Source organism: Argiope bruennichi, chromosome 4 (genome assembly GCF_947563725.1).
Source record: "Argiope bruennichi chromosome 4, qqArgBrue1.1, whole genome shotgun sequence".
Classification (NCBI taxonomy): Eukaryota; Metazoa; Arthropoda; class Arachnida; order Araneae; family Araneidae; genus Argiope; species Argiope bruennichi.
The window spans coordinates 52,245,784-52,273,576 of NC_079154.1; the positions used below are offsets into that span (position 1 = coordinate 52,245,784).

The 27,793-nt window shown below is 33.1% G+C and overlaps 1 protein-coding gene and 31 non-coding genes across 32 annotated transcripts in view; 1 reads left to right on the plus strand and 31 right to left on the minus strand.

The window, feature by feature from the left end:
- Window positions 1-27,793, minus strand: part of LOC129966581 (TNF receptor-associated factor 4-like) — a 357,557-nt gene that overhangs the window by 295,900 nt on the left and 33,864 nt on the right. The window lies entirely within an intron of this gene.
- Window positions 14-84, minus strand: Trnag-gcc (transfer RNA glycine (anticodon GCC)). The gene has a single exon. It is a non-coding gene; the product is annotated as a tRNA-Gly (tRNA).
- Window positions 210-280, minus strand: Trnag-gcc (transfer RNA glycine (anticodon GCC)). The gene has a single exon. It is a non-coding gene; the product is annotated as a tRNA-Gly (tRNA).
- Trnag-gcc (transfer RNA glycine (anticodon GCC)) lies at window positions 404-474 on the minus strand. Its single transcript has one exon. It is a non-coding gene; the product is annotated as a tRNA-Gly (tRNA).
- On the minus strand, window positions 600-670 carry Trnag-gcc (transfer RNA glycine (anticodon GCC)). The gene has a single exon. It is a non-coding gene; the product is annotated as a tRNA-Gly (tRNA).
- On the minus strand, window positions 794-864 carry Trnag-gcc (transfer RNA glycine (anticodon GCC)). Its single transcript has one exon. It is a non-coding gene; the product is annotated as a tRNA-Gly (tRNA).
- Trnag-gcc (transfer RNA glycine (anticodon GCC)) lies at window positions 990-1,060 on the minus strand. Its single transcript has one exon. It is a non-coding gene; the product is annotated as a tRNA-Gly (tRNA).
- Trnag-gcc (transfer RNA glycine (anticodon GCC)) lies at window positions 1,184-1,254 on the minus strand. The gene has a single exon. It is a non-coding gene; the product is annotated as a tRNA-Gly (tRNA).
- Trnag-gcc (transfer RNA glycine (anticodon GCC)) lies at window positions 1,380-1,450 on the minus strand. The gene has a single exon. It is a non-coding gene; the product is annotated as a tRNA-Gly (tRNA).
- On the minus strand, window positions 1,576-1,646 carry Trnag-gcc (transfer RNA glycine (anticodon GCC)). The gene has a single exon. It is a non-coding gene; the product is annotated as a tRNA-Gly (tRNA).
- Window positions 1,770-1,840, minus strand: Trnag-gcc (transfer RNA glycine (anticodon GCC)). The gene has a single exon. It is a non-coding gene; the product is annotated as a tRNA-Gly (tRNA).
- Trnag-gcc (transfer RNA glycine (anticodon GCC)) lies at window positions 1,966-2,036 on the minus strand. The gene has a single exon. It is a non-coding gene; the product is annotated as a tRNA-Gly (tRNA).
- Window positions 2,160-2,230, minus strand: Trnag-gcc (transfer RNA glycine (anticodon GCC)). The gene has a single exon. It is a non-coding gene; the product is annotated as a tRNA-Gly (tRNA).
- Trnag-gcc (transfer RNA glycine (anticodon GCC)) lies at window positions 2,356-2,426 on the minus strand. The gene has a single exon. It is a non-coding gene; the product is annotated as a tRNA-Gly (tRNA).
- On the minus strand, window positions 2,550-2,620 carry Trnag-gcc (transfer RNA glycine (anticodon GCC)). Its single transcript has one exon. It is a non-coding gene; the product is annotated as a tRNA-Gly (tRNA).
- On the minus strand, window positions 2,744-2,814 carry Trnag-gcc (transfer RNA glycine (anticodon GCC)). Its single transcript has one exon. It is a non-coding gene; the product is annotated as a tRNA-Gly (tRNA).
- Trnag-gcc (transfer RNA glycine (anticodon GCC)) lies at window positions 2,938-3,008 on the minus strand. The gene has a single exon. It is a non-coding gene; the product is annotated as a tRNA-Gly (tRNA).
- Trnag-gcc (transfer RNA glycine (anticodon GCC)) lies at window positions 3,126-3,196 on the minus strand. Its single transcript has one exon. It is a non-coding gene; the product is annotated as a tRNA-Gly (tRNA).
- Window positions 3,322-3,392, minus strand: Trnag-gcc (transfer RNA glycine (anticodon GCC)). The gene has a single exon. It is a non-coding gene; the product is annotated as a tRNA-Gly (tRNA).
- Window positions 3,518-3,588, minus strand: Trnag-gcc (transfer RNA glycine (anticodon GCC)). The gene has a single exon. It is a non-coding gene; the product is annotated as a tRNA-Gly (tRNA).
- On the minus strand, window positions 3,714-3,784 carry Trnag-gcc (transfer RNA glycine (anticodon GCC)). The gene has a single exon. It is a non-coding gene; the product is annotated as a tRNA-Gly (tRNA).
- Trnag-gcc (transfer RNA glycine (anticodon GCC)) lies at window positions 3,908-3,978 on the minus strand. Its single transcript has one exon. It is a non-coding gene; the product is annotated as a tRNA-Gly (tRNA).
- Trnag-gcc (transfer RNA glycine (anticodon GCC)) lies at window positions 4,104-4,174 on the minus strand. The gene has a single exon. It is a non-coding gene; the product is annotated as a tRNA-Gly (tRNA).
- Trnag-gcc (transfer RNA glycine (anticodon GCC)) lies at window positions 4,292-4,362 on the minus strand. Its single transcript has one exon. It is a non-coding gene; the product is annotated as a tRNA-Gly (tRNA).
- On the minus strand, window positions 4,488-4,558 carry Trnag-gcc (transfer RNA glycine (anticodon GCC)). The gene has a single exon. It is a non-coding gene; the product is annotated as a tRNA-Gly (tRNA).
- On the minus strand, window positions 4,684-4,754 carry Trnag-gcc (transfer RNA glycine (anticodon GCC)). The gene has a single exon. It is a non-coding gene; the product is annotated as a tRNA-Gly (tRNA).
- On the minus strand, window positions 4,880-4,950 carry Trnag-gcc (transfer RNA glycine (anticodon GCC)). The gene has a single exon. It is a non-coding gene; the product is annotated as a tRNA-Gly (tRNA).
- Trnag-gcc (transfer RNA glycine (anticodon GCC)) lies at window positions 5,068-5,138 on the minus strand. Its single transcript has one exon. It is a non-coding gene; the product is annotated as a tRNA-Gly (tRNA).
- On the minus strand, window positions 5,256-5,326 carry Trnag-gcc (transfer RNA glycine (anticodon GCC)). Its single transcript has one exon. It is a non-coding gene; the product is annotated as a tRNA-Gly (tRNA).
- Trnag-gcc (transfer RNA glycine (anticodon GCC)) lies at window positions 5,452-5,522 on the minus strand. The gene has a single exon. It is a non-coding gene; the product is annotated as a tRNA-Gly (tRNA).
- Window positions 5,648-5,718, minus strand: Trnag-gcc (transfer RNA glycine (anticodon GCC)). Its single transcript has one exon. It is a non-coding gene; the product is annotated as a tRNA-Gly (tRNA).
- Window positions 25,125-25,195, plus strand: Trnag-gcc (transfer RNA glycine (anticodon GCC)). Its single transcript has one exon. It is a non-coding gene; the product is annotated as a tRNA-Gly (tRNA).

The window sequence follows — 27,793 nt, forward strand, 5'->3', positions numbered from 1 at the left end:
TAAAATCAAACGCTGCATCGGCCGGGAATCGAACGCGGGCAGCCCGCGTGGCAGGCGAGCATTCTACCACTGAACCACCGATGCTTCGAGTGAAAGGAAATTAAGAATGCATTTCTAGAGTCAAACCCCATCCTCTTCAAATAGGAAGAACCGCAAGGTAACTCGATTCTCTCTTCAACTGAGCATCTGCGAGATCTAAAATGAAGCGTTGCATCGGCCGGGAATCGAACCCGGGCCGCCCGCGTGGCAGGCGAGCATTCTACCACTGAACCACCGATGCTTCGAGAGAGCTTAAATTAAGAGTGTATTTCCAGAGTCATTCCCCATCCTCTTCAAATAGGAAGAACCGCAAGGTAACTCGATTATCTCTTCAACTGAGCATGCGAGATCTAAAATCAAACGCTGCATCGGCCGGGAATCGAACCCAGGCCGCCCGCGTGGCAGGCGAGCATTCTACCACTGAACCACCGATGCTTTGAGAGAAAGGAAATTAAGAGTGCATTTCTAGAGTCAAACCCCATTCTCTTGAAATAGGAAGAACCGCAAGGTAACTCGATTCTCTCTTCAACTGAGCATCTGCGAGATCTAAAATGAAACGTTGCATCGGCCGGGAATCGAACCCGGGCCGCCCGCGTGGCAGGCGAGCATTCTACCACTGAACCACCGATGCTTCGAGAGAACTTAAATTAAGAGTGTATTTCCAGAGTCATTCCCCATCCTCTTCAAATAGGAAGAACCGCAAGGTAACTCGATTATCTCTTCAACTGAGCATGCGAGATCTAAAATCAAACGCTGCATCGGCCGGGAATCGAACGCGGGCAGCCCGCGTGGCAGGCGAGCATTCTACCACTGAACCACTGATGCTTCGAGAGAAAGGAAATTAAGAGTGCATTTCTAGAGTCAAACCCCATCCTCTTCAAATAAGAAGAACCGCAAGGTAACTCGATTCTCTCTTCAACTGAGCATCTGCGAGATCTAAAATGAAACGTTGCATCGGCCGGGAATCGAACCCGGGCCGCCCGCGTGGCAGGCGAGCATTCTACCACTGAACCACCGATGCTTCGAGAGAACTTAAATTAAGAGTGTATTTCCAGAGTCATTCCCCATCCTCTTCAAATAGGAAGAACCGCAAGGTAACTCGATTATCTCTTCAACTGAGCATGCGAGATCTAAAATCAAACGCTGCATCGGCCGGGAATCGAACGCGGGCAGCCCGCGTGGCAGGCGAGCATTCTACCACTGAACCACCGATGCTTCGGGAGAAAGGAAATTAAGAGTGCATTTCTAGAGTCAAACCCCATCCTCTTCAAATAAGAAGAACCGCAAGGTAACTCGATTCTCTCTTCAACTGAGCATCTGCGAGATCTAAAATGAAACGTTGCATCGGCCGGGAATCGAACGCGGGCAGCCCGCGTGGCAGGCGAGCATTCTACCACTGAACCACCGATGCTTCGAGAGAAAGGAAATTAAGAGTGCATTTCTAGAGTCAAACCCCATCCTCTTCAAATAGGAAGAACCGCAAGGTAACTCGATTCTCTCTTCAACTGAGCATCTGCGAGATCTAAAATGAAACGTTGCATCGGCCGGGAATCGAACCCGGGCCGCCCGCGTGGCAGGCGAGCATTCTACCACTGAACCACCGATGCTTCGAGAGAACTTAAATTAAGAGTGTATTTCCAGAGTCATTCCCCATCCTCTTCAAATAGGAAGAACCGCAAGGTAACTCGATTATCTCTTCAACTGAGCATGCGAGATCTAAAATCAAACGCTGCATCGGCCGGGAATCGAACCCAGGCCGCCCGCGTGGCAGGCGAGCATTCTACCACTGAACCACCGATGCTTCGAGAGAAAGGAAATTAAGAGTGCATTTCTAGAGTCAAACCCCATTCTCTTGAAATAGGAAGAACCGCAAGGTAACTCGATTCTCTCTTCAACTGAGCATCTGCGAGATCTAAAATGAAACGTTGCATCGGCCGGGAATCGAACCCGGGCCGCCCGCGTGGCAGGCGAGCATTCTACCACTGAACCACCGATGCTTCGAGAGAACTTAAATTAAGAGTGTATTTCCGGAGTCATTCCCCATCCTCTTCAAATAGGAAGAACCGCAAGGTAACTCGATTATCTCTTCAACTGAGCATGCGAGATCTAAAATCAAACGCTGCATCGGCCGGGAATCGAACGCGGGCAGCCCGCGTGGCAGGCGAGCATTCTACCACTGAACCACCGATGCTTCGAGAGAAAGGAAATTAAGAGTGCATTTCTAGAGTCAAACCCCATCCTCTTCAAATAAGAAGAACCGCAAGGTAACTCGATTCTCTCTTCAACTGAGCATCTGCGAGATCTAAAATGAAACGTTGCATCGGCCGGGAATCGAACCCGGGCCGCCCGCGTGGCAGGCGAGCATTCTACCACTGAACCACCGATGCTTCGAGAGAACTTAAATTAAGAGTGTATTTCCAGAGTCATTCCCCATCCTCTTCAAATAGGAAGAACCGCAAGGTAACTCGATTATCTCTTCAACTGAGCATGCGAGATCTAAAATCAAACGCTGCATCGGCCGGGAATCGAACGCGGGCAGCCCGCGTGGCAGGCGAGCATTCTACCACTGAACCACCGATGCTTCGGGAGAAAGGAAATTAAGAGTGCATTTCTAGAGTCAAACCCCATCCTCTTCAAATAAGAAGAACCGCAAGGTAACTCGATTATCTCTTCAACTGAGCATGCGAGATCTAAAATGAAACGTTGCATCGGCCGGGAATCGAACGCGGGCAGCCCGCGTGGCAGGCGAGCATTCTACCACTGAACCACCGATGCTTCGAGAGAACTTAAATTAAGAGTGTATTTCCAGAGTCATTCCCCATCCTCTTCAAATAAGAAGAACCGCAAGGTAACTCGATTATCTCTTCAACTGAGCATGCGAGATCTAAAATCAAACGCTGCATCGGCCGGGAATCGAACCCGGGCCGCCCGCGTGGCAGGCGAGCATTCTACCACTGAACCACCGATGCTTCGAGAGAAAGGAAATTAAGAGTGCATTTCTAGAGTTAAACCCCATCCTCTTCAAATAGGAAGAACCGCAAAGTAACTCGATTCTCTCTTCAACTGAGCATCTGCGAGATCTAAAATGCATCGGCCGGGAATCGAACCCGGGCCGCCCGCGTGGCAGGCGAGCATTCTACCACTGAACCACCGATGCTTCGAGAGAAAGGAAATTAAGAGTGCATTTCTAGAGTTAAACCCCATCCTCTTCAAATAGGAAGAACCGCAAGGTAACTCGATTATCTCTTCAACTGAGCATCTGCGAGATCTAAAACCTAACGCTGCATCGGCCGCTAATCGAACCCGGGCCGCCCGCGTGGCAGGCGAGCATTCTACCACTGAACCACCGATGCTTCGAGAGAAAGGAAATTAAGAGTGCATTTCTAGAGTCAAACCCCATCCTCTTCAAATAGGAAGAACCGCAAGGTAACTCGATTCTCTCTTCAACTGAGCATCTGCGAGATCTAAAATGAAACGTTGCATCGGCCGGGAATCGAACCCGGGCCGCCCGCGTGGCAGGCGAGCATTCTACCACTGAACCACCGATGCTTCGAGAGAAAGGAAATTAAGAGTGCATTTCTAGAGTCAAACCCCATCCTCTTCAAATAGGAAGAAACGCAAGGTAACTCGATTCTCTCTTCAACTGAGCATCTGCGAGATCTAAAATGAAACGTTGCATCGGCCGGGAATCGAACCCGGGCCGCCCGCGTGGCAGGCGAGCATTCTACCACTGAACCACCGATGCTTCGAGAGAACTTAAATTAAGAGTGTATTTCCAGAGTCATTCCCCATCCTCTTCAAATAGGAAGAACCGCAAGGTAACTCGATTATCTCTTCAACTGAGCATGCGAGATCTAAAATCAAACGCTGCATCGGCCGGGAATCGAACCCGGGCCGCCCGCGTGGCAGGCGAGCATTCTACCAATGAACCACCGATGCTTCGAGAGAAAGGAAATTAAGAGTGCATTTCTAGAGTCAAACCCCATCCTCTTCAAATAGGAAGAACCGCAAGGTAACTCGATTCTCTCTTCAACTGAGCATCTGCGAGATCTAAAATGGAACGTTGCATCGGCCGGGAATCGAACCCGGGCCGCCCGCGTGGCAGGCGAGCATTCTACCACTGAACCACCGATGCTTCGAGAGAAAGGAAATTAAGAGTGCATTTCTAGAGTTAAACCCCATCCTCTTCAAATAGGAAGAACCGCAAAGTAACTCGATTCTCTCTTCAACTGAGCATCTGCGAGATCTAAAATGCATCGGCCGGGAATCGAACCCGGGGCGCCCGCGTGGCAGGCGAGCATTCTACCACTGAACCACCGATGCTTTGAGATAACTTAAATTAAGAGTGTATTTCCAGAGTCATTCCCCATCCTCTTCAAATAGGAAGAACCGCAAGGTAACTCGATTATCTCTTCAACTGAGCATCTGCGAGATCTAAAACCATACGCTGCATCGGCCGCTAATCGAACCCGGGCCGCCCGCGTGGCAGGCGAGCATTCTACCACTGAACCACCGATGCTTCGAGAGAAAGGAAATTAAGAGTGCATTTCTAGAGTCAAACCCCATCCTCTTCAAATAGGAAGAACCGCAAGGTAACTCGATTCTCTCTTCAACTGAGCATCTGCGAGATCTAAAATGAAACGTTGCATCGGCCGGGAATCGAACCCGGGCCGCCCGCGTGGCAGGCGAGCATTCTACCACTGAACCACCGATGCTTCGAGAGAAATTAAATTAAGAGTGCATTTATAGAGTCAAACCCCATCCTCTTCAAATAGGAAGATCCGCAAGGTAACTCGATTCTCTCTTCAACTGAGCATCTGCGAGATCTAAAACCATACGCTGCATCGGCCGCTAATCGAACCCGGGCCGCCCGCGTGGCAGGCGAGCATTCTACCACTGAACCACCGATGCTTCGAGAGAAATTAAATTAAGAGTGCATTTATAGAGTCAAACCCCATCCTCTTCAAATAGGAAGAACCGCAAGGTAACTCGATTCTCTCTTCAACTGAGCATCTGCGAGATCTAAAATGCATCGGCCGGGAATCGAACCCGGGCCGCCCGCGTGGCAGGCGAGCATTCTACCACTGAACCACCGATGCTTCGAGAGAAAGGAAATTAAGAGTGCATTTCTAGAGTTAAACCCCATCCTCTTCAAATAGGAAGAACCGCAAAGTAACTCGATTCTCTCTTCAACTGAGCATCTGCGAGATCTAAAATGCATCGGCCGGGAATCGAACCCGGGGCGCCCGCGTGGCAGGCGAGCATTCTACCACTGAACCACCGATGCTTTGAGATAACTTAAATTAAGAGTGTATTTCCAGAGTCATTCCCCATCCTCTTCAAATAGGAAGAACCGCAAGGTAACTCGATTATCTCTTCAACTGAGCATCTGCGAGATCTAAAACCATACGCTGCATCGGCCGCTAATCGAACCCGGGCCGCCCGCGTGGCAGGCGAGCATTCTACCACTGAACCACCGATGCTTCGAGAGAAAGGAAATTAAGAGTGCATTTCTAGAGTCAAACCCCATCCTCTTCAAATAGGAAGAACCGCAAGGTAACTCGATTCTCTCTTCAACTGAGCATCTGCGAGATCTAAAATGAAACGTTGCATCGGCCGGGAATCGAACCCGGGCCGCCCGCGTGGCAGGCGAGCATTCTACCACTGAACCACCGATGCTTCGAGAGAAATTAAATTAAGAGTGCATTTATAGAGTCAAACCCCATCCTCTTCAAATAGGAAGATCCGCAAGGTAACTCGATTCTCTCTTCAACTGAGCATCTGCGAGATCTAAAATCAAATGTTGCATCGGCTGGCAATCGAATTTCCATGAAAAGATTATAAATTGACTCATTATTTATATATTCATTTTGAAATAAAGTAATTTATTTTTTTCCCAACCAACTTTTTGCATTTTTATACACATTTACTTTTAAAAACGTTCGAATTTGATTTAATTTAATGTCATTTTATTCATTACTAAAATATGATATTTTTTCATTTAAATTTTTTAATAATTTTTACAATTGTTTCTTAATTTTACTAGAATTTTAAGATTGCTAAATTCTTTTATTTATTTATTGAAAAAATTATTAACGTAAAAGGAACAAAAATGTTATCTTACAAATGTTTTCTTACACTTAGGTCTGTAATATTTATCGTAATATTTTATTCAATTATTATTTACTTGTATACCTTGTAACTGTCATAATAGGTTTTATACTTTTAGGTATGAGAAAACTTTGTTTTTATTATTTGTCCTTCATTATTTATCCATTTTTCCACCAACAACTACATAGCTTAGGTGGGTAGGTAATGTATGTGCCCCGAGAGCTATCTTGGGAAGGGGGGAGTGGAAAAATGTTGAATCAATTTATTGCATTCAGGAAAAAGTATGATTTTTTTAAAGCTTTTATTCTCAGATTCATAAAAAGAATTGCTCAAATCAAGTGAACTTATAAACACACAATCCTTTTTTTTTTCTTTTGAAACTAATTTAAACTTTATTTATTTATTTTTTTGTGGAAAACTGCATAGAGATTTCTTTAACTGATATCTTGCCATACCCCCATCTCTGACAAGCTAAGTCCATTTCAATAATGATGGGGAAAAAAAATTTTATTTATTTTTTTTTTCCTTTAAATTTTATGTACCTATGATCATTTATATTTCAGAATTATATTTTATATGCAATGATTTTTGATGCAAATGGATAATTTATGTATTTGCTATGGGTTTTTATTTATTTATATGTTCTTGTGCAATACATAAAATGTTAATTTCTTTCAGTTAGTCATTGAATTCTTAGTGTAGCTTAGATATGCACTTTATAATTAGTGGCAACCATAATTGAAATTTAATTCTTGCACGAACAAAATAAAAAACAATTTTCATTCATTCTTATATTTTTAAAAAGTCAATCGATTTTTTAACTGTTAAATATAAGGGCCTAAATCCATTCTCAGAAAAAAATGCAATTTTTTTTTAATTTTTATTTATTTATTTTTTGTTAATGCATCATAATTTGGTTGAAATATTACTGCAGTTGTGTACTATTTCTTTTATGCATTTTCCTACTTATTTCTTGTATGCTTGTAGCAATTAATGCTTTCAGAATATAAAAAAATTAAATAAGATTCATGACTAAATTAAAGTTGATCGTCCTTCTGAAATCAAAACTGATTTGTAAAATAACAATCGTGTAAGTTCAAAAAATGTTTTATATATTATTATTTAGATTTTATTTCAGTTTTTCAATCTTAGTACTCTCTAACATACAATTGCTAAAGTGAGGAGATCACAATATGTGAACTGAAGTTTAAAAACGGAGGAGAGTGCTATTTTAGTTTTTGCCCTGGGCGCCACTTTACATAGATATGACTTTAAGGATCAGATGTTTTCAGATTTTGAGGATAATTAATTACGGAGACGACAACGACGAGCACCAGGAGATAAATATCATTATACTGATAAAAACAAAACTATTTTCAATACCCAAATTTTGGATTGAAAATTGAAAATTTTCTTTTAAAACATTTAAATAAAGAGCATGATACATTATTTCCTCAACAGATACCAAATCACCTCTTTCTAATGCTGACATACACCTTCGCACAAAAGCACCTCCACCGCCACGCTGTTCCAATAAAATCTTAGGGTTAAGTTCTCTGCTTTTCCTTCTCCACATAGTTATATATATCCATCAGAACCAAAATCTTAAATTTGCTTTTATCTGCAAATAAGATATGATTCTAATAAGTTTCAGGCTTATTTATTTCTAATTTTACGAAAGAAGGCCTAAACTTTCTATCTTTTGCACTAACGAAAATTTTTCTCTGGGTTGAATGCCCATGTAATTCAGCTGATTTAAGCACTCGTCGAATAGTTTCAAGAGAAATTAAAGAATTTATTCCATCACATATTGCATTGCAAATGTGCTAATTTAGTGGGGTAAATTTACTAATTTAGTGTTATACCAAATTGATTTATCATTATTATGATGAAAAATAATCATTTTTCGAATGTTGTTTCCTTAAGACTACGAGCCATTTTAAAATTATGAATAGAAATCTGAAAAATCAGCTGGCAAAGATTAATGTCAAGCAATTTTTAAAATTTTACTAAAATGCAAAAATAAAAAAAAAAATGACAGACGATAGTTTTAATTATAAATTTATCCCAAAAGTTTTCGATGTACGGATATTTTTGTGACGACCTTTGTCTCTGCTTTCTTACATTTTCATTTTTTTAAATAGAATTAGATAGACTTTTTCCAGAGATATGTAACGATAACATGAAAATTATATGAAAAATATTGGATATCATTTTCGTATGCAGTTACATGCTGCAGTACTTATTCCTCACATAACATTTTTTGGATGCACTGCATTTTTTTTTCTTTGCACTAAAATATAAAATATTTTTTCAAAAAAAAATTGGAATAGAAAAAAACCATTGACAACCATGACAGCTACAACGTCAATAATATATATATATATAAAACTCAATTTTCAATACTGCATAATAAAATCCCTAAACAGTTAAGGACCTTTTTTTAAAGAACATTTTAGAGTTATTTAATGTATGGATGATCGTCGATCAAATGTACAGTACTCAAGATGAATAATGTTTACTTTAGGGCTTTAAGAACAGCGATTTTATTCAGCAGCGAACGAAAACAAAGAAATATGAAAGAGAATAATAAACAGAACATTCGCTTTGTCAACATTGAATGCGGGTAGAAAATAAGCGTTCTTCTTTTCAGTTATTTTAGTTCTTTTTCATAGATTTTTCTCCCTTTTGAGTCACTTCAAATAAAAACAGAATTCCTTAGTGGATTAAATGCAGTAAAAAGTGACTTTTTGAGCATGGTTTTTGAAAGAGGTTACATATATTTTGTATATCGCGTACCATTCAAATTCCTTTTTTCTGAATATGATTTTATTCAAAAGTTAAATAGCTTTTTAGACGTTGAAATCAAATTTTTGTTATTTTGGGAATAAAAGAAAGCATTAAAATTCATATCTGTATGGTTGCTTTTAAATATTTTAAAAAATCATAAATTATACTTAAAAAATTATGTTATTTTAATTTTGTTTATTTATAAAATGGCTATAATACTCCAGATATTAGAATACTTTTACATTGTTTAGTAAAATAATTAATCTCTTTATTTCTGCGATTGACAACTTTCAATTTGCGCAGACTTTTTTTCTGTAGAATAAAAAATTTTGAATAATTTTAAATTTGGAATCTATATGGTTAATGATTTAAGGGTTCTATGACCTTGGATTTATTGCAGGTAAACTTTTAAACAATAGTAGTGCCTTGTTTTTATTAGGACATTTATAATTAACCTGTAAACATCTGCTGAATATTAATAGCTTTAAAACTCGATCTAAGCCTGGCCTATACAATCATTTTGTGTAGAAGAGCACATCAATAGATTTCAAGAAAACATATGTTCGACAATGTTCTACAAATGGCATAGATGCGACATAGGATATGATGTGTGAAACTTTACAAGCAACTATAAATGAATATTCTCAAAGGAAATCTCAATGAATAATCTCAAATGAAAAGTTCAAAATTAGACTAACGCAAAATAAAATGGTTACAAAGATGCAAGGAACTACTAAACAGTCAGGGTAAATGAAAATGTTCGCAGAATATTTTTAATGAGACGCTTTTTGTCCTGAACAAAATCCTGTTGCTAAAAATGTAGTCGCAGATACTGCAAGCTCCGCGAATAAGTTTGCAAAACCTTCGAACTGTTTATGCTTTCAGACAATAATTCAGTTATGGTTAAGCTATAGTGTCAAACAATGAAAAATTTTATGCAATTCAGCTATAAAGGAGTAAAAAAAAATGAATATGGAATATTACAAATAGAACACATTGGCTTCATATTTATTGTGTATCCGCCCCCCCCCTCCCCTCCAAAAAAAAAAGAATATTTCAAGCAAGATTCTGGACTATCACAATCGCACCGCACCAAATCAAGAAATCCTATATTTGATATTTGTTGTTAAAATTTCATCAAATAAGACGATTGACTATTTTCAACACCGAATCTGAGCCTTTCATATTATTGAATTTGGGGGATTATAGAGGCTAAAGTAATTGGTTAGCACTGGGATTGGAACACCGGGATTTTTTTAAAGTTCCCATGTCCTAAGGCAAATGAACGATGGTGTAAGAGATTATGTTCTTCCTTGGCAATGGTGGTTGAGATAAAATTATTTCAAAGTAAACTTTCATTTATCATGTTCATTTTCCATTCTATATTTATGAAGAAAAATTATTCCATATTTGTAATTGTTCCATCCTGCAGTGCCTCAAATATACTTTACTTTCACAAACAATTGAACAAATTCAGTTTTTCAAAGATTTGGAAACTGCATAGCAGAAACAGCTTAATTTTTTTAAAGTATTTTTTTTTTTTATTAGCAGACGATATTGTTAAACTGTAATTTGCACTGGATAGAAGAAAGAAAAAATAATTAAAGAAGAATTTAAAGGAAAGAATAGAAGGAAAACATAGTTCTTTAAGAATTAATTATTATATTTAGAAAACAATACGAAAACTGAATTTTTAATAAAAATTTGATCTTTCATATAATTAAAATTCTATCAAAAATATACTCATTTTATTTGAAGATTTTTAAGTTCGAATCACTGGTACTGATCATGAAACTTAAAAATTCTGCATCTTACACTATCACGAGTATCTTTTATCGTCTTTTAACCCTGCCCGAAAGCACGCTTTCTACAAACACTAGATGCTGTAAACAGCTCGATATCTAATGACATGTTCTATGACTCAAGAAAAGCCATTAGCGGAAAACATGATGCAGCAAAGAAGATTAGGGGAAAAAAATCCTTTTGGGGTTCTTCCATTGTAAAACTATTAGAGTAATGACGGTGTTCAAACCTTCGCGTCAATTTGGTTTAATTATTTAATGACTTCTTGTTAGAAAAACAATACATAATTATGGTTTATCTTAGTATTTTGTACGTAGAACGTTTGTATTTTGTACGTTTATGAAGATATCAGTTAATTATTGGTTTGCCTTCCTTTTTTTATTGTTAAATTCTAAATCGGTATAAAAAAGGAAAAAGTTTTGTGAATCTACTTAAATATTCTCCAAAAAAAAAAAAAATTACTCGAGAATGAGATTAATGTCTGTGACATCACAATCACATGACAAACGCAATTGCGCTGATCATCTAATTGGAAACTATCTTTTGTTTTGAGATGAGATATACTTTTTTTCCTGCAAGATATTTTCCAAAATTAAAATGGCGTACTATTTTGACGTGCTAATATTTCCATGAATTCATTGTATGATAGATAACCTACAAATTGAATTCAAAATGCGTTGCTATTCATTATTTTAGGATTTAGGGGCTTTTTTCTTATATATTTTGAGTTACAGGGGTTATGTATATTGTAGTAAACAATGGCGATTTTGATTAATTAAACATGGTAACATGCATAAACATGGTAACATAAACCTAAATGTAAAAAAAAGTAAACTAAATATCAAATTTTGAAAAATAAAATCTCTTAAAACATCTGTTAATAATCTATTTTTGTGAAAAATGCAATGATGACGCAAAAGTTAAAATTGTTCTTGAAAAATAAATTATATTTAAAATTAAATCAATTTAAGAAGTTATATTTACACGCACAATTGCTAAGTTTTGTTATTAAATAATAAATACATAGAATTGCATAAATATGATTGCAGCAGATGATACAGTAATTATTCCGTTTCGGAATGTGGTTCCGTTTTCCTTCTATATTAAGAATCGATGAAATGTTTATATATTCCACGCAATTTTTGCATATAGTAAATTCAAGATTATCTGAAGAAATGGATGGGATAGGAACCGCGGATAATTCCAAAGTGTAATTACTCACGTGGAACATCAATTTGTTACTTTACATTTTCAAAAACAAACAACGAGATAGTTTTTTTGTGTGTGTGTGTGTTATAATGCTCTTTTTTGTTTAGTTATTAATGAACATTTTTAACAACATTTTAAGATTAACAACGGCAGATAATTAAAAAATAACTGAGATAATTATAGCACCTATGATTCATATTAATTTTAATTTATAAGTTTAGAAATACAATAATTTAATACATTAGAAAGTTTGTTAAGTGGCTTAATAATAAAAAGAAATTTTCATTATATATTCTTGCATGCTCTATTTATATGAAAAAATATAAGATAATCGAGACAAAAGTTTCAAATGTGATAAAAAAAAAAAAGGTATTTCATTTGAAGGGAAACAAACTTATCGTAAAAAAATGGTAATTGATTAGGATGATAAACACTAATCTGTTTTAAAATACTTACTCTTTACTTACGTTTTATTTTATGAATGAAATATAATAAATTTAGTAGGAGTTTTGAATAAAAAATTAAAATCATGCTTCATAAGGTTAAGCAACTCTCATTAACGAATAATTATCGTATATTATCCAGAAAATAAAACAGTTTTACGATTTACGCTTTTCCTTATAATCTTCTTGAAGTCCTACGCAGTTAATAAATTTAAATTCGGTACCGAGAGCATTGTGTTCTTTTTTTCAGTTATCTTATTATTTTTTGTTGTTTCGAATGCCTTTAGGTAACATAAATGGCAGACGATTATTGTTTATTGTTATTTTGATCACGTATCTTGTGTCTCGCATGCACACGGACCGAAGTGTAGGCGTTTTTGATATATGGTCCACCTGATAGAACAAAAAGTTTGCTTGGCTATTAGCTTATTTTGGGTGTCGCACTTTCCTAATAAGGGCACAACGATGGAGCTTACAGATATGTTTTTGATTTAAGAGCACTAGTGTGTATTATGTATATATTTTGTGAGTATACATTTGCGGAAAGATGGTAGAATATTTAAATCGAGGTCAAAGTTCTGAATTTAAAATTAATTAAATTTGTTTTTGAATTTTTCTTTTTGTTGTTATTATTCCAGCTACTGAAGATACTATTTTTTAAACACCTCGGAATTTTATGGATTATTTTTTGTTAGTTACTCTTCATATGTTATGTTATGAAGGTTTAATGCATTAAAAATTCAGAAGAATAAAAAAAATCGGACTTGTTTCATTTTATTGCAAGCAAAATTCGCCGATCATCTAATTCTGATATTTTGCTTATTTGAAAATTCAAAATACAAAATTATGAAACGGAAAATAGGATTCTTTAGAAAAAATGTAACAATGAAATATGATAATGCACCTAAACTGTTAATTTGTGCTTTAAGTAATAAAAAATGCAATATACTTATTTAGAATCACAATATATAGCCAAACTCAGGCATCAAAGAAAAGATACTAATACAATCAAAATTTGTAAACTGAAAATGATAAGAAATATGGTTAAATGAAATTTCAATAGCATATTGATTGCAATTTTAAAAACAAATAACAAAAATTATAAATTAATTCATTTTAACCAGAAATTATGGCAAAAAACAAAACAAAACAAAAAATAATGCACAGGCCAAACTCGGACGGATAAGAAGATTTTAAAAACTAGTTAATATTTCAAATGAGTTATTATTTTGTATGTAAGTCCTTGCTTTTTATAACCATTTTAAGGCGTGTAGGCATAGATTGTGCAGAATTTTCCCAAAAATTAACTTCAATATTTTCTCATTCCTACAAAAATACTTTTTTCGATTCCTTTTTACAGGAAATGTCGTGTTCCCGGACTTTTTTCTTAAGGTATGCCAATAAATTTTCGATGGAATTTATATCTTAACAACTTTAACCACGAAGGTAGCAGTAATTTTTATCCAGGGTTGCAATTATTTGGTGCTTAATTGTGAGATGTCCGAGTTTGGCTTACAGACTCTTTTTCATAAATTTTACTTTTATGTCTAAATTTCTAATTATAATTTATGAACCGGAGCTATTTGGTTTTGTTTTTAGCTGTACAATAAATTCACTATTTAAAAAGCCTTTACGCGTTTTTTCTAATTCATTTTACTTAAAATATCTTGGAACAGCAAGTTTTTTTTTTTTTTCCTATGATGTCTGAGTTTGGCTTGTAGCGACTGTATATTATATTTCAACAGCTGCTAATATTTAAATCTTAATCTGCTAAGCTCTAAAAAAAAAAAAAAAAAAAAACACTTTACTAAAAATTAAGTCAAAAAAATTTTAAATAATTTACAGTTTGAAAATAATTATCTGCCTCGACATGAAACAATGGTAGCTGCATTTTATTTTTCTCAATTGTACGTGATAGCAATCGTTCATTGGATCGTTCTGTTGGAAGAACCAAACGATATTTTACTAGCCGAGACGAATAAAATCAACTTAATTACAAGTCGCAATAAAAAAACTGTTTCCTTTTCACCTGCTCGTCTGAATACGTCGTAACTGGTTGTTTTGTCTCTCTTCTCTCTTTCTTATTCTATTAAACTTTTGCTTTTTATTGGAACAAATATTAATTTTTCATTTTTATTCACCTGTTTCTCCATAAAAACATTAAAATTTGTTTCTTGAAGGATTAAAAAAATTCACGAATTTAAAGTAGAATGGTTGGCTTATTATTGATTACGAATATACGTTTATCGCAAAAGGTTGGTTGTTCGAAAGAAGTATTTTTTAATAATTCTTTATTTATCGAAAATTCAATTATTGAGCAGTTTGTGGCGAAATATCGATTATTTAAACACATTAAGATAATATTTTTTAAATAATAATTTATGTGCTCAAGGAATTTAAAAATTTTTAGTGTTGCTTTTGCTAAAAATTGCATTTATTTAGGTGAAACAATAATGAATTACTGTTTTGAATAATTTACCTACTTTTATCAAAGCAAAATAATTTCTGTACTTTTCGACCGCATAATTTTTTTAACATGTCATGTAATTAAATCGAATATGCGTTTATTTCATTTTGGTAAGTTCTAATAAAAACAGTTTTTTATAAAATGCATATTATGCTTATACATAAAATTGATTATAATTGGTTGTTATCGAAATTATTTTCTATTTTGAAAATAAATATCAGAAAATTTTCAAATATATATTTAATTAAACAAATTCAAATATATATTTGAATATAATTCAAATATATATTTGAATATACATAACTAAACTTGAACATATATTTAATGAAATATTCGAACATAATGATGAATTTCATAAATTGGATATATTTCTCAAAACACACACACGATAATTCTTTTTCCAATATTTTTTTAACACTTTCAACTCTACAGACAGATATCTCGTCTTTCAGATACTTTCAATTACAGATTTCTGTGGGCTAAAATTTGTTTCTTATGCTAGTTTAGATAGGTTGAACTTTCTAATACTTATCTGAAGAATACCTTTACTTTTTTTTTTTTTTGTATAAAGAAATGTCAACAGCCGGAAGAATTGATATTTGTCTTTGATCTTTGATATCTCTTCGGTAGCGATAAAAGTGTTAAGTTTTTAACTAACTTGGCCAGATTTTCGTAATTCTATAAGGCTTAATTCCTGGTCGCGCAACAAGTAACGTCGGATAGTGGGAGATGATAAGGTAGTAATTATAAGTAGTAATGTAGGATATAAAAGCACAGCTTAAAATGTAGGTAAAAAATGAAAGAATCAGATAACGAACACATTAGTGAAATATTTTTATATTCGAACAAAGAATACTTGTCTGAACAGACAGAAAAAAAAATGATGTTGGATGTGAAATTTTCATCATCTTAATGCTATTTGAAGAAGAAATGAACAGACAATGAATGAACAAATGGTGAATAAATAAAAAAAATAAGGCTCGGAATGAAAATAAGAGCCAAGATCAGATCTTTCATCTATGTACATGTCAAAACGGTTCTGAAATGATATTTAGATAGGTGCATCCATAAATTTTTGTATGTTATTATTATTGGTAATTTTTGCTCTGTGATTCTTCTTAATTTTTGTGAATTTCTTACTTATTTTTCACTTTCACGTATATGTAGTATAGAAAAAGTATAGTATTCATCAAAAAATTCGAACTTGAGACTTTGACGGATCTCCACGTTTAATATATCCCTGACTTCCGCATTTTTGGAAAATGTCCATTTGTTTGTCTGTCTGTGACAAAGATAACTCAAAAGTGCTTACATCTAGTCGGATAAAATTTGATATATGATCTTTACAGATTTGCAGATTTCTATCAAATTTTGAGTAAAATCTGTTCAGAGGAAGCCTGTCTGTCCGACTGTTCGAACATAAGTTAACACGATAACTATAAAGCGAATATAGCTAGATAAATGAAATTCGGTACACAGATTTAACACTTACAGTGCAGATACTTGTCAAATTTATAGTTAAATCTGACTACGGGCTGACTGTCTGTCGGTCTGCACTTTCAGAAATAAGTAAACATGATAATTCAAAAACGCTAAAACTTGAATATATCAAATTTGGTATGGGGTTTTGTGACAATAAGGACAGTTAGGGGATACATTTTTGTGTCGGTCTGTTAGAAAAACGCATCTAAAACACAAATTCGAATTTTGGATGCTATTAACGCATGCAGAGATTAATCCCAAATAACTCGCCAAGACACGATCGTAAAATGCTAAATTCACGCCAAAAGTTTATATTTCGTAATTATTGTACGCCAGTTCCATGCAAGATGCTCTGTGGCATGGCAAGTTTATTTGAGAGTATGCGAGAAAATTTTAGGGAGACCACTCCATCTGTTTTATTTAAAAGTTTGACAGTGTCTTGGTGTCTAAAACGAATAGAGGATTAAAAAAATAACCATTCCAAAAATCGCCCATAACTTGATAGTTTAGGGTACAACACGGCCATGAATGAGGAATGTTAATTGAAAACAAAAGATTATGGATTTCTCCTCTAATCATTTAAAACATCATCTAAAACATAATTTTTCTAAAATAATTAGACTGATTTATGTTTAAGAAAAATTACTCTCTGTGATTGGGCTATCTGTTAGAGATTTTTCCTGCTATCAAAATATAATTGTTTGAAAGTTCTCTAGAAAGCAATATATCCTGATACATTGATGTTATGCCAAACTTCTACTTCAGTGACCTACCCAATGCTCGTATTCTGATATCACTTTGATCATAAGAAGCCATGCTTCCTTTTTATCAGTAGACATTAATTCCGTGGACTTGTCAAGACAATTAGATTAAGACTGCTTATTAATCAGAACCAATATAAATAAATGTAGAAAAAAAATAAGTAGAGTGTTCACTCTGCTCATAATATAATAGATTATTTCTAAACCATTAGACTCATGACAAAAATGCACTAAATAACATAAAGAATTGTATTTTATGTTGATGACTGAGTGCTCTTGAAAAAAAATTATGAAGACAACTTTTTTATACGACGGCCTTGCATTCTTTAAAGTTTAGAATGTTAGTGTAGAAAGAGTATGTTAATAAAATATGGCTAAAATAATAAATGGCTTACACATAATAAAATATGGCTTATTGGACTGGAGAATTGCATAAAAATTTAAACATAGTAACCTTTTCAGCGGTAAATATATTTACTCAAATAACAGAAAGTATAATTCTTGGACATTTAGAATATTTTTTAATCAAAAGTATATGCTTGTCTCTAACAGCTTAGAAATTAATTTCATTTTTAAAAAAGTGATGAATTAAAGTGGAAGCGATACTTTGCTTATTTATTTATTCGAATTTATAGAACAAATGGATCAAGTTCCCATAAAAATTTAAGACAGATCGATGGTCAAGTAACGAATATCATTATCGAAACGATTATATTCTTTAATCGATCGCCTACTATATTATATGAACAAACCAACAAGCACATTTAAACTTATTCCAAACCGGAAAAATGTAATAAAACTAATATTTTCCAAAATTAAAAATAGTAAATAATATGCACCAACTCTTACAATCTATTATTAGAAGTGACTGCATATTTCTTAAATTACACAATGCATTATTATCACGTCAACCAATCAAACTTTCAAACGAACACTATTCTTTCAATGTTATCTTAATAATTCGTATTAAAAATGACAGTGTTGATAGATTTAAATGCTAAGTTAATAACTAGGCGTTCGTCTTGGCATTCCAGGACTATTTTCTTTCGACGACAAGTGCATAAACGCAGCTGAAAAAAAAATTTAATTGCGTCAAGCGAAATTAACGACTGTCGTTTCGTGACAGTATAGAATATAATGAATACAAAATTGATCTGATATCAACAACGGTTGAAATGTTCTGGTTGTTTGCATAACAAAACTATCTCCGGGATCGGACTGCAATCTTGCGAAGCCAAATGACAAACTGAAAATGGAAGCCATTTATTCCTTTTGTTTTCAAAGAATTTATGAATATATTAATATAATATGAATGAATTATAATGAAAATATGCAGGGCTTAATAGAGAAATTATGTTATATAGAATGATTTTTTTATCGTAAAGAAGAATATATATATATATATATATATATATATATATATATATATATATATATATATATATATATATATATATATATATATATATATATATATATAAAACAATTTCGACAATCAAAGAACCACCCCCATTCAGCAATTATGTCAATTTCACCAATTTGTTTTTCATATAAAAGCTAATGATACATAAATAAATCTGTAGTGATCGTGGCGCCATCTTTCATTCATGTCATTCTAAAACGCTACCTATCTACTTTCCCTAATACAATCTATGTTAATATTTCGCCCGGGGAATCCCCGTTCTATGTACACGTGCGCTAAGCAGTGATGTTCCGATAGTTGTTAGTGAAATAAAGAGTTTATTTTTCTAATAGCAATGAAGTGCTTTATACAACACTCTACATGAACATCACCACAATGGTGACCCGAACCACAAAACATAAAATCACCGATGGTCATCTAGCTCTCACCAATTTCCGTTTTCAGAAGAAATCTTTAAAAACACTATTTCATAGTACATTCTGTGGGGGGAAAACTACAACAGAGCCCCGCAGCCCCAACCACTGTACCAATCACATCATTTTTGACGGAAAGATCATATCATCTCAAGGGAAGATCTTCATTTTGATATCGAAATATAATATCTTAAATGAGATTTTTTATCTTTTCAATGAAGTTGAATTCTTTAAAAAATAATGCAGATATCAATATAAAATTTTTAACCAGCATTTCCTTTCGTGTAGCACTTACTTAAGTGCAATTAAAAAAATTTCACTCAAATTGAAAAAAAATTCAACATTTTCCCCAAACTACCTTTTTACTTACTCATATAAGAAATATACAAAAAGAAAGCATTGCAATCCTAAAAAAAAAAATGCGAACTTCAGATTTTTACCATACTTCACATTTCAAATGTCCCTGAATCTGAAAAACACATCTTTCGAATTATGTCTGTTTATCAGTAAACACGATAGATAAAAAATGCTTTGAGCTAGATAGATTAAATTTGATATATGGTCTTTACGCTAAGTTTGTATATTCCAATAAAATTTGAATTTTCTATTCAGAAAAAATATGCCTGACTCGATATCTGACACGATACAAATGTAGAAGATATTTAGTATAAAACATAAAGAACTGCATAAATAAAAATTTGGCAAACAAATTTAACATCTATAATATAAATACGTATAACATTTTAATTCAAATCCCTCCAGGGATTGACCATCCGCCAGTCTGTACTTTCTCGTGCGCGCAAACATGATAATTGAATTTAAATAAATGCAATCTTGCAATCTTGGGTCTACAGTTGTATTTTATACCAAATTTTGGTTTCAATTAGTCAGGAAAAAAGACATTCAAAATATATATTCTATTTTCTGGTACATGTGTCTTAACCTCTTTCCAACGATTAATCATCGAAAAAAACCCTAAAGTTGACATGTTTGATTCAATAAAAACACAGTATTCCCTCCAAAAATTTATCTTTTGTTAATTATTGTTCGCCAATAGCATACGATTAATAATGCACCAATTTTTTTACTATATTACGGAATATACAACTGTCATATAAAAAAAATAAAAATCCGAGCCCTCGTGGTATTTAGAACTTTTCCAAAGATCCCTTATTTTATACGGGGTGGAGGGGGATAATGTCTTTATTAGACAGTCGATTTGCCGATTTGAGCGGAGTATCACGGAGTACTTGAACTCAGCGTTCTTAACCTCCGGACATAATAGGTGAATAGAGTAATGGCATGGCAATGAGATTACTTAGTCTGTGGTTGTGCAAGATAAGATGAGTTATTAATTAATTGTTACTTAAAATATAACAATTAATTAATAACACATGAGAGTAAAAGAAAGAATAAAATTATTAGAAAGTATGTAAGAAAGTTTGGCGCTGGTTTCAGTTTGTTCCTGCTCTCTTTAAGCTATTTTAAGATTCAAAGGTTCATTTTATAGTTCTTTTTTAATGGTAGGGGGACAGATGCGTACAACCATTTGCGTACAGCTCATAAAAAAGCCAATAAATCACGCGTAGCTCTTTGAAAAAAGGGGGTAGGGAGTAATTAGTCTAGGTTTGCTAAAACATATGTTATCTGTTGGCAAGAGTATTTGGCGAGAAAATGTATTGGTATTTTAACTAAATTTTGATGCTTAAACACAGGGAAAAAACTTTTGTCTCTATGTGTATATGCTGGCTCTGTACACACCAGGTCGTCTGTCTATCAAATTTGGCAAATATATACTTTGGATGGTAGGAAAGTGATTTTTTGAATTTTTAGTTAGAATTTTAATTAATCAAAAATTAAGAGAAATATTGACTTTTTTCCGTTATAACTTTCTAAAAATTTACAGTAAAAAATAGTTTTTACTTGCAAATCATATCAATTCTCTGCATTATTCATTCACAGTCAAAGTATGCTAAATATAGTTCTCAAATGAAAATCAATAAAGTTTAAAAGAAAATCTGAAACAGAAACACCTGAACTTAACTATTACCATCACAAGCGATTCCAATTGTTTTAAGATAAGTGGATTATTTAAATGTGCATTTCAGCTAATTAATAGCACACAAGTCAATAAGAGAATTTAACAGTTGATAAATTTGCTACTATTTGAAATTAAATCTGTTCAAAGCTTTTGATAAATCTGGTAATCAAATAAATAATTCATATACACATGAAATAAATAACTTAACAAGCCTGATATAGTTATAAAAATACATCTTATCTTATATTTAAAAATCTAGTATTCTCGTTTATATGAAAACTTTATCTTTTCATACGTAAATATAAACAGAAGATCTTGACTATAAACATACATGCTATCTAAGATCTGTATTCTTTTTACAGAATAAAAATACGCAAGGACTAATAAACCAATAAAATGAATGTTTTTTTAAAAATTTTAAGATAATTTACATTAGAGATAACATTATTTTTTTGTATTAATATTTTTAAATGCACTGAATTGCATATTCCTTTTTCCCAAATATACGTGTGTTAAATTTAGTATCTCTACGTCCAATGGTCGATACTTTAAATAGATTGATAGACGCATGTATATACATTCACTTTTATTCTTGGAAGAAAATCATATTTTGTTAATTAAAATTTTTAGATTAAAGTCTGAATATTCCACACTTTAATTTTTGAATAATTTTAAACGGAAAATTTGGAGATATCTGTGAAATTTAAAGTATATGCTTCCGTGTTAAAAGTCAATTTTTTCCATTACCTCCCCTCCCCTTCCTTTGTGTGTGTGTGTGTGCGTATGTTATCAGGTAGTTTGTTATTTAAGTTCCTAAAACAGCACTTATTTTATTTTATGAATAAAATATAAAATTCGGGATATTTTAATGGAACATTACAACTGAAAATGGAATAATAATACGTAAGAAAGCATTTTTTAAACTTTTCCCGAATTTACTATTTATTTGATTTTTATAATATCGTAATGTATTGAATATTATTATAAAGTATTCCTAGTGTGATTTCTTTTATCTTTTGCAAATTTAGATAATCTTGAAACGCTGTATTCTCTTATTTTTCCATTGATGATATAAATTTTGAAAGTAAAATGCATAAGAATATTATAAAGAATACTTATGTAAATATTAATCGTAAAATGCATATGCAGGTAAGTTAACATAATATTCTAATTGGATGAAGAAGTATTTAAATATGACGAGTCTGATTAAATGACAAATCTTAACAAAGAGTGATTAGTTAAAAAAACAACAAAGAAAAATACCCTCAACTCTTATTTTTTAATAGTTGTAGAAATTTTTAGTAGTTGCAGAAAGGTATTTAATTTTATACTTTCATTTATGACAGATCAATCAAGTTATTTATTAAATTAATTTTGGAACTTTATTCTAGTAATATTCATAATTACCATTTACAAGTTATTCGTTATGCTGTTTTATAATTCTAAAAAATTTGGAGCTTTACAGTTTAAAAAATATATTTCCTCCTTTTATAATATTGTTTAGAGTGTTATAGAAAGTTGTCTTTTGTTTTCGATATTTTGCTTAAAATTAATTTTACGTTTTGACTGTGCACTTTTTTTATTTGTACAATATTGAAATGGACTTTTTAGAAAGGGACATAATATTGCGACTTCAGTTTTCAAAATTTACTACGTAAAATTGCTGAATAAAAATTAAATTAAAATCAATTAAAAAATTTAGAATGAAAAAGGGCTTTGAGATTTGCATTATCTCAGGGCTCCTGGAAGGTTTAAAACGGCCATGAATTCTTCTGAAATAAGAAATAATGACATTGATTAAAATATGGAAAAAACGCATAGCTAATCAGTAAACATTTCAATTAAGGTGTAGATGTATATTGTTGAAGAGTGTATTACCAGAACTTCATTCAAAACTATTTTTAATGATTTATTGTACATATAAGAACCATCTTCCATAAAATTAGTTTCTGAAGAACGTATACCATATATATTAATGTAAAAATCATTTTTCTTAATTCTATTTTATTTTTTAACAGTAGATTTGGATTATGGTTTAATAAATAGTGTAACTAGAAAAAAATTAAATTTGAATTCAGCTAATATCTCCTACAAATTTTCGTAGATACAAATGATCAGTTAGCAAAATATTAATATACTTCTGATTTAGTAAGTTGCTTATTTTATGCACCGTATACTTACAATATTTCATATACAAAATGCAAAGCCATACAATGAACAAATAATTTATCTTTATCAGAGTACAGATTTTAAAAAAAAAGTAACAATATTTAAATTATATCTACGATGACAAACAGAAAATTTTAAATTTGTAATGGCTTTCTACTCTGGAAACTGATTTTTTTAAAAATTGATATAGCATGGAAACTTAACATCCGTAATTGGAAGCTTTTCTTACTACTTACGGAATTTCAAGAATTTCTTTTGCAAGTTTTCCCTCCTTACAAATCATTCCAATACCACTAACCTCATTTAATTGTACTTTAAATTTAAGAAACAACTTTTTAAGTGCCTATATTTAAATAACATATTTTAATGTTCGAAATTATTATATAAACGAATGAAGAAGAAATAAATCAAAAATTAACGAAACGCAAACTCTTTCGTTTAATGCAAAACGTTATATTTATGTAAAGTAATGCATTTATATCTAAAATCTAGAAAAAATGATTATTATTTCGAAGTGGGTACACTATTTATATGAGCAAAAATATCATTCCCCATTGTTTTTATCTTACATTTTTAAATATATACATTGAAAAGCAATCCATCTTTCATAAAAAGCAAAGTGGAAATTACTCCTATAGTATTAAAACGCATGAAATTATATTAATGAACGTATCGTTAAGTATTCGAAATTGTGTCAAACATCAGGCTAACTCTCGCCAAATATGACACTTTTAGATAACGTTTAAGATGTTGTAACCTCTTCTAGAACTGAACCTTATCAGTAACACAACCGCATTGTAAACGAGACAACTGACTGACAGTTTTATGATTCGTACGCAAAGTGTATTGTACACAAAAGTCATACAACCCTTTTTTAATAACTACAAGTTTTTTTAAATATTTAAATTTCTTCTCAGGTTAATAATCTTATTGAAACACTCCCAAAAAAAATCCTCTCTCTCCCCCCCCCGCCTCCTTATCCGATCTCTTATCTATGAACAAATATAGTGACCTAATTCGGACGACCGGCCGAATAAATTAAATAATAAAAGTGCCGTTTTGTACTTTTTTCTTGTCAAAGTGCAATTCGATGGAAGTATAGGTGGTGTGCGAAGCTTACCCTTTTTATACGGGAAGAACAGATGATGACCAGAATTTTCATCTTCTTCTTGCAGACTTAAGAAAAACAAACGACTTGAATTTCACATATTCATCTTAGCTCTCTTTGCTAAAATCATTTAAATGAATGTATTTCCCCGATTCTATTCCACGGTAACTGACGGCAGAGGCAAGACAGCATTTTTTGGACCACAATCGTCATCAGCGGCTTGACATATGTAAAGGACCCTAGAGGCATCATCTTTTCGTTTTTTCAACGCATTTGATTTTTAAAAGGAACATGAATGCCTTTCAGTTTTATCTTCACGACTTCCTTTAAGACAAGGGACCTCCTGGATAACTATATCTGTCCCCTGTCCTGCCGCTACTCCACTTATTCCACGCTATTCTGTAAAAATTAATACGAGTTTTCAATCCCAATCGCTTCTAAGGGCTATAAGTTGAAAATGGCATCCAGACGATGACATTAATTTTTAACCACCTTATTATATTTCATATTTGTTTTTAAAAAGCAATATAAATTCCCCATTTTCCTTACCCAGAATATCGACCGGAATATTTGCACCCTTCCCACTTCCTAGAAATTACAATCTTCTTGACCGTTGTCAAATGATACAAAGTTATAACTGTATTAGCTTTTTTACTCATGTAGAAATGCTCGAATGATAGAAGATGGAAAACGTTAGGTTATCCACGACGGACTCTTTCTTGAGAAACGTGAGGTTATTCGCTTGCTTGGGAGGGAAATTCTGGAACATTGCACTTTCGTGATGTAGTTGACCTAAATGGTGGGAGAAAACATGCAACTTAAGACATACATTTCAATTTAGCATATGATTGCCAATCCAAAAGGAGCATCGGTGGTTCAGTGGTAGAATGCTCGCCTGCCACGCGGGCGGCCCTGGTTCGATTCCCGGCCGATGCAAGGGTGTGTTATTTTTTCCTCTCATTAATAATTCTTTTATCACATTGTAAGCATTACTATAAAATTCTTTTATCCTTAGCCACAAAACTATTTTTATCATATTATTATTATTATTTAACGTGATTTAGTTGACGTTTGCCTTGATAGAATTTTGTAACAGGCTTTTGTCTCAGAATTTTGTTATTTTGAAAACTTGTGTGCCCTCAGTAACGATGCAGTTTTTGAGTGTTTTCAAAGGTTAAATATTTGTTAATCAGTAAATTTAATTAGAATATTATTCCATCTGAGAGGCGCCACCTAGTAGAGAGTTAAGAAACAAAATTAATTTCAATATTCTATAACGTTTAAAATTATGAATTTTCAATTGAAGACTAAACACAGAAAATAATTAAAATAAAAATTATTTCTTATTTTCAACACAATAATAGAAGCACATTTATAAAAACTATTTTTTTTAATTACATTTACTTACGAGAGCAGCCAAAAATCTGATTCCATATAACAAGGCCATTCAGATATCATAGTTTTCACATATGCCTGTATGCAATGGTTAACTGAGTGCTTGAATTCTTCACATCAAAACATTATTATTATTGCTGTAATGGTATTGCAAATATATTACTTAATAATAATAATAATAATATATAGTTTGATTGCTGAAATATAAGTAATGTAATAAGCTGATCAGGTGTCTGAACATTGTTTTGTGGATTAGAAACTGGCCTATTCTTGAGAGTCTGGATTCAAATCCAATTTCCAAAAAAACGTTTTTTTTTTTTTTTGTTTGTTTGTTTGTTTGTTTGTTTTTGCTCCTAGTAAGTATTTTTTTTGCGGGGGGGAGGGGCGTCCTTAAATGTGAAATTCGTGATGTAATAGCTATATGGTATTAGCAGTTTCGATAATTTTTCTGAATAGTTTTGGTAAGAGGGAGTTGAACTCTTTTCCAAGAAAAATAAACAAAGTGGCATTTTTTAAATTTAATTTTGATTTTTCTTTGTACATTATAGTACAATCTAATGGATTTGATGTTATTTAAGTAAAGCATGAAATTCGTTTTTTCACACAAAACCAAATATACATCGCAATGTCTAATTACTGCACGTGTACATTTAAAATAGTTTTCTTTCTTTTTTTTTTCTTTTAATCGGAGAAATTAAGTATGACCATAAGCGAAAATTCAATCTTCTCCTTCTTTTTGAATTTTAATCCCCATATCCTAAATTTTTAAAAGTCGTGAAGTAATTCGGCAGTAACTAACCAAAAAATAAAGCGAGGGTAAGTAATAAGGGGAAAGAAAATTTTCACCTCTAGTTATCCTTAAAGGTTAACAAATATAAATCGCTCCCAGGGCACGGTATTATTTTTCCGCCGCAGTCAACATATTTGGCTTTAAACAGTAACATAAACTCACTAGTATTCTGTTTCCATGCACTTACCCCTCTACCCTCATATTGCTAAGTCACTCAATTAACTTTATAAAAATTAACTTGTTTAAATTTTATTGATTTGAACTACTCCCTCATAAATACAATATAAAAAATGAAGAGACTACAACATTTAATTCAAATTCTAGACAAATTCAAAGCGGAAAATCTTATCATGATCTTAATACTGAACAATTAATAAACTATTGAGAGTGTTCAACTCAAAACTTTCTCGCATACACTCTAATAAAGGCGTTATACCAGAGAATTCCTTGCTTGGAATGGGTGTAAAATAGTTGCGAAATATTAACCTTTGGCGTGAATTTAGCATTTTTATCTATCGTGTCAGCCTTGGCGAGTTATTTGGCGATTAAGCACTGGTATGCTGTTAATGGCATTCAGAAATCGAATTTCTATTATAGATGCGATTCTCCCAATCGACTGAAACAAAAATTTGTTAAAAAGCTACACTTATAGTCACAGAATCCCATACCAGATTTAATATATTTAACTCATTGCGCTTTTGAAAGAAACGCGTTTCTATGTTTCTGAATGTACAGACTGACAGACGTTCGACCCCTCCTTGGATTTGGCTCGATATTTGACAAATGTCTACACTATAGATGTTAAATATGTGCATTGAATTTTATTCATCTAGTTTGTTATCATATTCGAACAGCCGGACAGACAGACTTCCTCTGAACGGAATTTGCTCAATATTTGATAGAAATCTACAAATGCCGTATGAAAATCGTATAGTAAATTTCATCCATCTAGCTCAAAGAGTTTTTGAATTATCTTTGTCACAGAAAAACAGACAAACATTTTCTAAAAACTTTTTTTCCCCGAATTCATGGAGTTTTAAATCATGGAGATTCAACAAAATTTGTAATTTCAATTTGACGATTTTTATACTTTTGCCATGCTACGTATACGAGAAAGTAAAAATTGGGATCTTTAATTGCTGAGGCGGGATTTATGGTCACTTTCTTTCAGTATTAAATGCCTCACTGGAAGTGATAATATATTTTTTATACCGATTGACCAAACATGGTGGCTCAATTGACTACCCTTCCTTTCAGCTTAGTGGACAGCGTCATTAACCCACTGAACCCCCAGCGACGCGCCACAACAAACAATGGAGCCTCCGTCAGGGCCCCTCAGGGCCCGCTCT